The sequence below is a fragment of the Arachis hypogaea genome, chromosome 17, assembly GCF_003086295.3.
Source record: "Arachis hypogaea cultivar Tifrunner chromosome 17, arahy.Tifrunner.gnm2.J5K5, whole genome shotgun sequence".
In the NCBI taxonomy this organism is placed as follows: Eukaryota; Viridiplantae; Streptophyta; class Magnoliopsida; order Fabales; family Fabaceae; genus Arachis; species Arachis hypogaea.
In genome coordinates, this window is record NC_092052.1 from 113884062 (window position 1) to 113894107 (window position 10046).

The 10046-nt window shown below is 38.4% G+C and overlaps 1 non-coding gene across 1 annotated transcript; it reads right to left on the minus strand.

Moving 5' to 3' along the window:
* Nucleotides 1-7109: 7109 nt before the first annotated feature.
* Nucleotides 7110-7217, minus strand: LOC112767820 (small nucleolar RNA R71). The gene has a single exon (XR_003185260.1). It is a non-coding gene; the product is annotated as a small nucleolar RNA R71 (small nucleolar RNA).
* Nucleotides 7218-10046: the final 2829 nt, after the last annotated feature.

Here is a 10046-nt window from a genome sequence, read left to right on the forward strand (position 1 = left end):
ATATCCTCTCCCGACCTTAGCCCCATTACAACCTCGGAAAGACCTCATGATGTTTGCATTGGTATACTAAATTTTTGTTGATTGGTTAGATGAAGAACAAAGTTTAGAAAGCATGACTAGAGAAGAGTAGAGTGATCAACCCTAGACACTTGAGCGATTAGAGTGCATATACACTACCAGTGGGGTTTCAATGCTTGATTATATGTTCCCTGCTTTCATGAGCTATCATCTTACAAGTTTACTTGTCTCTTATTGTGATTTGAATTAGTAGAATCTGATTTATGTTTGTCTTGGAGAATTTGTTTACTTTTAACCAAGTAGGTAGAAGTATTTTTGCATGAAGTTGCATTCATATAGATAGGTTGCATTTCATAAGTTTTACCATTCCTCTTCACTCCTTTAGTTCTCTTGAGCTTAGCATGAGGACATGTTAATGTTTAAGTGTGGGGAGATTGATAAACCACTATTTTATAGTTTATCTTGTGCTCAATTGAGTGGTTTTTATCAAGTCTTTGCACACTTATTCATACTAATTGCATGGTTTTATATTTTCCTTCCTAATTTTGTGCTATGATTGAAAACATGCTTCTTTGGCCTTAATTTTGCTATGTTTAATCCTCTCTTATTACCATTCGATGTCTTGATATGTGTGTTAAGTTTTTTTCAGGGATTACAGGGCAGGAATGGCTTAGAGGATGGAAAGGAAGCATGCAAAAGTGGAAGGAATACAAGAAATTGAAGGAATTGCTAAGTTGTCCAGCCTAACCTCCTGGTACTAAATTGACCATAACTTGAGCTACAACAGTCCAAATGAGGCAGTTCTAGTTGTGTTTGAAAGCTAACATCCGGGGCTTCGAAATGATATATAATTTGCCATAGTTGCCATGCTGTTAGGTGACGCACACGCGTACGCGTGACCTGGAGAAAATTCAATCCACGCGTACGTGTGGACGACGCGTACACGTGACAGTACCGCGTGCTGGACGTATCAGAAATCGCTGAGGACGATTTTTGAGCTGTTTTTGATCCAATTTTCGGCCCAGAAAACACAGATTAGGGGCTACAGAGTGGGAGAATCAATTCATTCATTCATTTTTCACAATTTAGGTTTTAGATGTAGTTTCTAGAGAGAGAGAGGCTCTCTCCTCTCTCTAGGTTTTAGGATTTAGGATTTCTCTTAGGTTATGTTTACTTCTTCTCCATTCCAGGTTCATGTTTCTTTAATTTAGTTTCTCTTCTACTTTTATTTATTCCATTACCTTAGTTTGTTCATTTTCCCAATTTGGTTATTGAACTCCATGTTAGAATTGATTTCTTTATTTAATGCAATTTGAGGTATTTCAGATTTATGGTTGCTTTCTTCAATTTATGTGATTGATGCTTTCAATATTTAGATTTCTCTCCTTTTGGCTTTGGTTGAGTAATTGGTGACACTTGAGTTATCAAACTCCTTTGTTGATTGATAATTGGAATTTGCTGGTTGATTTGGATCCCTCTAAAGCTAGTCTTTCCTTAGGAGTTGACTAGGACTTGAGGAATCAAATTGATTAGTCCACTTGACTTTCCTTTATTTAGTAAGGGTTAACTAAGTGGGAGTAATGAACAATTCTCATCACAACTGATAAGGATAACTAGGATAGGATTTCCATTTCCATTTCTCATACCTTGCTAAGAGCTTTATTAGCTATTACTTTAATTCTTGCAATTTACTTTTCCTGTTCATTATTCAAAAACCCCAAAAAGATAATCTTCCATAACCAATAATAAATTATACTTCCCTGTAATTCCTTGAGAGACGACCCGAGGTTTAAATACTTCGGTTTATTTTTATTGGGTTTGCTTAAGTGACAAACAAGTTTTTGTACGAAAGGATTCTTTGTTGGTTTAGAAACTATACTTACAACGAGAATTTATTTGTGAAATTCTTTACCGACAGAAAATCCATTCATCAAACTCCTGCAATGCATGATTCTGATGAATACTCTTCCTCTGATGAGGATGAGGCCACTGGGGAAGAGCAAGTTGCTCGGTACCTAGGAGCTCTCATGAAGCTAAATGATAAGTTATTTGGTATAAAACCTTTGGAGGAAGAACCTTCAGTGCTTACCAAAGAACTCAATGCTTTGGTATAGCAGAAGCTACCTCAAAAGCTTTCGAATCCCGGAAGCTTCTTAATTCCTTGCACCATAGGCACCATGACCTTTGAGAAGGCTTTGTGTGACCTAGGGTCAAGTATAAACCTCATGTCACTCTCTGTGATGGAGAAGTTGGGAATCTTTGAGGTACAAGCTGCAAATATCTCACTAGAGATGGCAGACAAGTCATTGAAGAAAGTATATGGCTTAGTAGAGGATGTCTTGGTGAAGGTTGAAGACCTTTACATCCCTACAAATTTTATAATCCTAGATAATGGGGAAGATGAGGATGAATCCATCATCCTTGGAAGACCTTTCCTAGCCACTGCCAATACTATCATTGATGTAGCTAAGGGAGAACTGATTCTACAACTAGGAGAGGATCACATTCTGTTCAAGATGCCTCACCCCAACTCACCCTCTGAGAAAAGAGAGATAACTGTACAACACTTAGTATTCCAACCATCTCTTTCAGTGCAGAGCTTTACTAAGCCCTCAGACACCAATTCTAAGTTTGGTGTTGGGCAGCCATCAACAAGCACTGAGAACAAAGGCACTAAGAAGAAAGTACCTAAAGGCTAGAGGGACAAGAAAGTCCCCACTGAAGGCCTTTCACCTGGCATGAGAGTTTCCTTCACCAAGAAGCCAGTCATACCACATACAGTGAGTCGTGTCCTATCTCTAGAGCATGTGGAGCTCATTCATGAAAAAACAGGAAGAAAGTTCACTGTAAGAGGCAAAATTCTGAGCCCATATCAATCTCTGTAAGGAGCTAACTGTCAAGCTAGTAACGTTAAAGGAGCGCTTGTTGGGAGGCAACCCAACCCTATTTAGTTATTCTATTTCTTTTAATTTCTTAAGTTTGTTTTTCTTTAGTTATTTCTTTAGGTTCATGATCATGTGCATTAGTTAGAACAGATACAGCAACGTTCAGAGATAAAAACAGAACACCCTAAATAGAGTGTCTTGCTGGCATTAAACGCCAGACAAGAAAGATAGAGTGGGCATGCAACGCCCACCAAGACCAGCAAACCTGGCGTTGAACGCCACACATGGTATCCCTATTGGGCGTTCAATGCCCAATAAGACTAGCAAGCTGGAGTTAAACGCCAGCTCTGGAGCAAAGGCTCGGCGTTCAACTCCCTAAATGGAGCAGTGATGAGCGGATAATTTATACGCTTTTTGGCATTGTTTTTAGTATATTTTTAGTATAACTAGTTTTCATTATATTTTTATTAGTTTTTAATTAAAAATCACATTTCTGGACTTTACTATGAGTTTGTATGTTTTTCTATGATTTCAGGTATTTTCTGGCTGAAATTGAGGGACCTGAGCAAAAATCAGATTCAGAGGTTGAAGAAGGACTGCAGATGCTGTTGGATTCTGACCTTCCTGAACTCAAGGTGAATTTTCTGGAGCTACAGAACTCCAAATGGCGCTCTTCCAATCGCGTTGGAAAGTAGACATCCAGGGCTTTTTAGAAATTTATAATAGTTCATACTTTGCCCGAGTTTAGATAATGCAAACAGGCGTTGAACGCCAGTTCCATGTTGCAGTCTGGCGTTCAGCGCCAGAAACAAGTTGCAAAGTGGAGTTCAACGCCAGAAATACGTTACAAACTGGCGTTCAAATCCAAGAATGACGTCTCCACGTGAAAGCTTCATGCTCAGCCCAAGCACACACCAAGTGGGCCCCAGAAGTGGATTTCTACATCAATTACTTATTTCTGTAAACCCTAGTAACTAGTTTAGTATAAATAGGACTTTTTACTATTGTATTTACATCTTCGGATCATCTTGGGATTATCTTTTGATCCTTTGATCATGTTTTGGGGGTTGGCCATTCGGCCATGCCTGGACCTTATCACTTATGTATTTTCAACGGTAGAGTTTCTACACACCATAGATTAAGGTGTGGAGCTCTGCTGTTCCTCAAAGATTAATGCAAAGTACTACTGTTTTTCTATTCAATTCAACTTATTCCACTTCTAAGATATTCATTCGCACTTCAACATGGTGGATGTGATGATCGTGACAGTCATCATCATTCTCAACTTATGAACGCGTGCCTGACAACCACTTCCGTTCTACCTTAGATTGAATGGATATCTCTTGGATATCTAATACAGGGGACCGAGTCTGAGTTATTAGTGTCTTCGTGGTATAAGTTAGAACCCATGGATGGCCATTCCTGAGATCCGGAAAGTCTAAACCTTGTCTGTGGTATTCCGAGTAGGATCTGGGAAGGGATGGCTGTGACGAGCTTCAAACTCGCGAGTGCTGGGCATAGTGACAGACGCAAAAGGATAGTAAATCCTATTCCAGTATGATCGAGAATCGACAGATGATTAGCCATGCAGTGACAGCGCATTGGACCATTTTCACAGGAGGATGGGATGTAGTCATTGACAACGGTGATACTCTACATAAAGCTTGCCATGGAAAGGAGTAGGATGGATTGGATGAAGACAGCAGGAAAGCAGAGATCAGAGGAACGAAAGCATCTCTATACGCTTATCTGAAATTCTCACCAATGAATTACATAAGTACCACGATCCTATTTTATATTTTATTTATTTTCATCCACTATAATTTCTTAATACAATTTAATCCGCTTGACTGAGATTTACAAGGTGACCATAGCTTGCTTCAAGCCGACAATCTCCGTGGGATCGACCCTTTTACTCACGTAAGGTTTATTACTTGGACGACCCAGTGCACTTGCTGGTTAGTTGTACGAAGTTGTGAAACAGATATAAGATTATGAACGTGCATATTGAGTTTTTAGCGCCGTTACCAAGGAATGGAATGATCACGATTTCGCACACCAAGTTTTTGGCGCCGTTGCCGGGGATTGTTCGAGTTTTCGGCAAGTTTTTGGTCCGGTAACATCAGTGCCAAGTTCTCGGTCCGGCAACAACACCAAGTTTTTGGCGCTGTTGCCGGGGATCGTTCGAGTTTGGACAACTGACGGTTCATCTTGTTGCTCAGATTAGGTAATTTTATTTTATTTCTAAGCATTTTATTTTCTATTTTCGAAAAAAATATACAAAAAAAAAATTTCTTCTTTTTCGTTTTTCCAAAATTTATTTTCGAAAAATCCAAAAAAGAATTTTACAAATTCATAAAACCAAAAATATTTTGATGTTTCTTGTTTGAGTCTAGAGTCAATTTTTAAGTTTGGTGTCTTGCATATTTTTGTTTTCTTCTCAAGAATTTTCGAAAATTCATCATATGTTCTTCATGATCTTCAAGTTGTTCTTGGCCAGTCTTCTTGTTTGATCTTCATACTTTCTTGTTTTGTGTCTTTTCTTGTTTTTCATATGCATTTTTAATTTGTTAGTGTCTAATTATTGAAAATTTCTAAGTTTGGTGTCTTGCATATTTTTCTTTTCTTAAAAATGTTCAAAAATAAGTCTTGATGTTCATCTTGATCTTCAAAGTGTTCTTGGTGTTCATCTTGACATTCATAGTGTTCTTGCATGCATCACATGTTTTGATCCAAAAATTTTCATGCATTGAGTCAATTTTGTGTTTTTCTCTTTCATCATTAAAAATTCAAAAATAAAAAAATATCTTTCTCTTATTTCACTCATAATTTTCGAAAATTTGATTTGACTTTCTCAAAACTTTTTAAAATTTAGTTGTTTCTTATGAGTCAAATCAAATTTTCAATTTAAAAATCCTATCTTTTTCAAAATCTTTTTCAAAAATCAAATCTTTTTCATTTTTTCTTATTTATTTTCGAAAATTATAAAAATATTTTCCAAAAATATTTTTTTTAATTTTATCTCATAATTTTCAAAAATATTATCAACAATTAATGTTTTGATTAAAAAATTCCAAGTTTGTTACTTGCTTGTTAAGAAAGATTCAAACTTTAAGTTCTAGAATCATATCTTGTGATTACTTGTGAGTCAAGTCATTAATTTTGATTTTAAAATTTCAAATCTTTTTCAAACAAATCTCTTTCAATCTTATCTTTTCAAAATTTGATTTTCAAAATCTCTTTCCATTAACCACTTAACTTTTGATTTGATTCTTATCTTTAGTAAAACTGCCCAACTAACTTTTTACCTTTAATTTTCGAAAATCCTTTCCCTCTCTTTTTTCAAAATTCCTTTTTAATTAACTAATTGTTTTAAATTTTAATTTTTAATTTAATTGCAAACTCTAATTTTCGAAATTTAACTTCAATTTTAATTTTTATTTTAATTAAATTTCGAAATTCTCTCTCTCACCTCCTTCTATTTATTTATTCATCTATTAACACTTCTCTCCCATCCAAAAAATTCAAACACCACCTCCCTCTCTGTGTTCGAGTTTTTTTCCTCTTCTCTTCTTTACATTACATTCTTTTCTTCTTCCACTCACACAAAGGAATCTCTATACTGTGACATAGAGGATTCCATATTTTCTTTGTTATTCCCTTCTTTGTCATATGAGCAGGAGCAAGGACAAGAACATTCTTGTTGAAGCAGATCCTGAACCTGAAATGACTCTAAAAAGGAAACTAAGAGAAGCTAAAATACAATAATCCAGAGACAACCTTACAGGAATTTTCGAATAGGAAGAGGAGATGGCAGCCGAAAATAATAATAATGTAAGGAGGATGCTTGGTGACTTTACTGCACCTAATTCCAATTTACATGGAAGAAGCATCTCCATCCCTGCCATTGGAGCAAACAATTTTGAGCTTAAACCTCAATTAGTTTATCTGATGCAACAGAATTGTAAGTTTCATGGACTTCCATCTGAAGATCCTTTTTAGTTCTTAACTGAATTCTTGCAAATCTGTGATACTGTTAAGACCAATGGGGTTAATCCCGAGGTCTACAGGCTTATGCTTTTCCCGTTTGCTGTAAGAGACAGAGCTAGAGTGTGGTTGGACTCTCAACCCAAAGATATCCTGAACTCTTGGGATAAGCTGGTCACGGCTTTCTTAGCCAAGTTCTTTCCTCCTCAAAAGCTGAGTAAGCTTAGAGTGGATGTTCAAACCTTCAGACAGAAAGAAGGTGAATCCCTCTATGAAGCTTGGGAGAGATATAAGCAACTGACCAAAAAGTGTCCTTCTGACATGCTTTCAGAATGGACCATCCTGGATATATTCTATGATGGTCTGTCTGTATTAGCTAAGATGTCATTGGATACTTCTGCAGGTGGATCCATTCACCTAAAGAAAACACCTGCAGAAGCTCAAGAACTCATTGACATGGTTGCTAATAACTAGTTCATGTACACTTCTGAGAGGAATCCTGTGAATAATGGGACGCCTCAGAAGAAGGGAGTTCTTGAAATTGACACTCTTAATGCCATATTGGCTCAGAATAAAATATTGACTCAGCAAGTCAATATGATTTTTCAGAGTCTGAATGGAATGCAAGCTGCATCCAACAGTACTCAAGAGGCATCTTCTGAGGAAGAAGCTTATGATCCTGAGAACCCTGCAATAGCAGAGGTGAATTACATAGGTGAACCCTATGGAAACACCTATAATCCCTCATGGAGAAATCACCCAAATCTCTCATGGAAGGATCAACAAAAGCCTCAACAAGGCTTTAATAATGGTAGAAGAAACAGGTTTAGCAATGGCAAGCCTTTTCTATCATCCACTCAACAAAAGACAGAGAGTTCTGAGCAGAATCCATCTAGCTTAGCAAATATAGTCTCTGATCTATCTAAGGCCACTCTAAGTTTCATGAATGAAACAATGTCTTCTATTAGAAATCTAGAAGCACAAGTGGGCCAGCTGAGTAAAAGGATCACCAAAATCCCTCCTAGTACTCTCCCAAGCAATACAGAAGAAAATCCAAAAGGAGAGTGCAAGGCCATTGAATTGATCATCATGGCCGAACCTACAAGGGAGGGAGAGGACGTGAATCCCAGTGAGAAAGACCTCCTGGGACATCCAGTGATCAATAAGGAGTTTCCCTCTGAGGAACCAAAGGACTCTGAGGCTCATCTGGAGACCATAGAGATTCCATTAAACCTCCTTATGCCATTCATGAGCTCTGATGAATATTCTTCTTCTGAAGAGAATGAGGATGTTACTGAAGAGCAAGTTGCCAAGTACCTTGGTGCAATCATGAAGCTGAATGCCAAATTATTTGGTAATGAGACTTGGGAAGATGAACCTCCCTTGCTCATCAATGATCTAAGTGATCTGGATCAACTGAAATTGCCTCAGAAGAAACAGGATCCTGGAAAGTTCTTAATACCTTGTACCATAGGCACCATGACCTTTGAGAAGGCTCTATGTGACCTTGGGTCAGGGATAAACCTCATGCCCCTCTCTGTAATGGAGAAATTGGGAATCTTTGAGGTGCAAGCTGCCAGAATCTCATTAGAGATGGCAGACAACTCAAGAAAACAGGCTTATAGACTAGTAAAGGACGTGTTAGTAAAGGTTGAAGGCCTTTACATCCCTGCTGATTTCATAATCCTAGACACTGGGAAGGATGAGGATGAATCCATCATCCTTGGAAGACCCTTCCTAGCCACAGCAAGAGCTGTGATTGATGTGGACAGAGGAGAGTTGGTCCTTCAACTGAATGAGGACAACCTTGTGTTTAAAACTCAAGGATCTCCTTCTGTAACCATGGAGAGGAAGCATGAAAAGCTTCTCTCACTGCAGAGTCAACCAAAGCCCCCACAGTCAAACTCTAAGTTTGGTATTGGGAGGTCCCAACCTTGCTCTGATTATCTGTGAGGCTCCATGAGAGCCCACTGTCAAGCTATTAACATTAAAGAAGCGCTTGTTGGGAGGCAACCCAATGTTATTTAATCATTTTTATTTTATTTTCTCTTTGTTATTTCATGTTTTATTAGGTTGATGATCATGTGGAGTCACAAAAACTACTGAAAAATCGAAAACAAAATGAAAAACAGCATTGAAAACAGAACACCCTGGACGAAGGGCTTACTGGCGTTTAAACGCCAGTAAGGAGCATCTGGCTGGCGTTTAACCCCAGAACAGAGCATAAAACTGGCGTTAAACGCCAGAAACAAGCAGCAGTCTGGCGTTTAAATGCCAGGATTGCACCCAAAGGAAAGCTGGCGTTAAACGCCAGAAACAAGTATCAGACTGGCGTTTAACGCCAGAAACATGCACCACACTGGCGTTCAACGCCAAAAACATGCTGCAGACTGGCGTTGAATACCCAAAACAAGCATGGAAGTGGCGTTTAACGCCAGAAACATGCTGCAATCTGGCGTTAAACGCCAGGATTGCCTACAGAGGGCGTTTACACGCCTAATTGGTGCAGGGATGTAAATCTTGACACCTCAGGATCTGTGGACCCCACAGAATCCCCACATACCTCCACTCACCTTCCCTCCTCATAATCCTATATCACCTCAATCTCTCTTCCCCATTACCTCTCCACCACTCACATCCATATCTTCTTTTTCTTCTTCTATTCTTTCTTCTTTTGCTCGAGGGCGAGCAACATTCTAAGTTTGGTGTGGTTAAAGCATAGCTTTTTTTTTGTTTTTCCATAACCATTGATGGCACCTAAGGCCAGAGAAACCTCTAGAAAGAGGAAAGGGAAGACAAAAGCTTCCACCTCCGAGTCATAGGAGATGGAGAGATTCATCTCAAGGGTCTATAGCTCAGTGGTAGAACATTTGACTGCAAATCAAGAGATCCCTGAGATACCTCAGGGGATACATTTTCCTCCACACAACATGGGACAACTAAGGGTGGAACATCAAGAGCACTACATTATCCTCCTTGAAATTAGAAAAGATCAAAGAGCTATGAGGGAGGAGTAAGAAAGACAAGGAAGAGATATAGAGGAGCTCAAAAGCACCATTGGTTCTTCAAGAAGAGGAAGACGCCACCCTCACTAAGGTGGACTCATTCCTTAATCTCTTTGTTTATTTATTTTCCTGTTTTTCGATTTTTATGCTT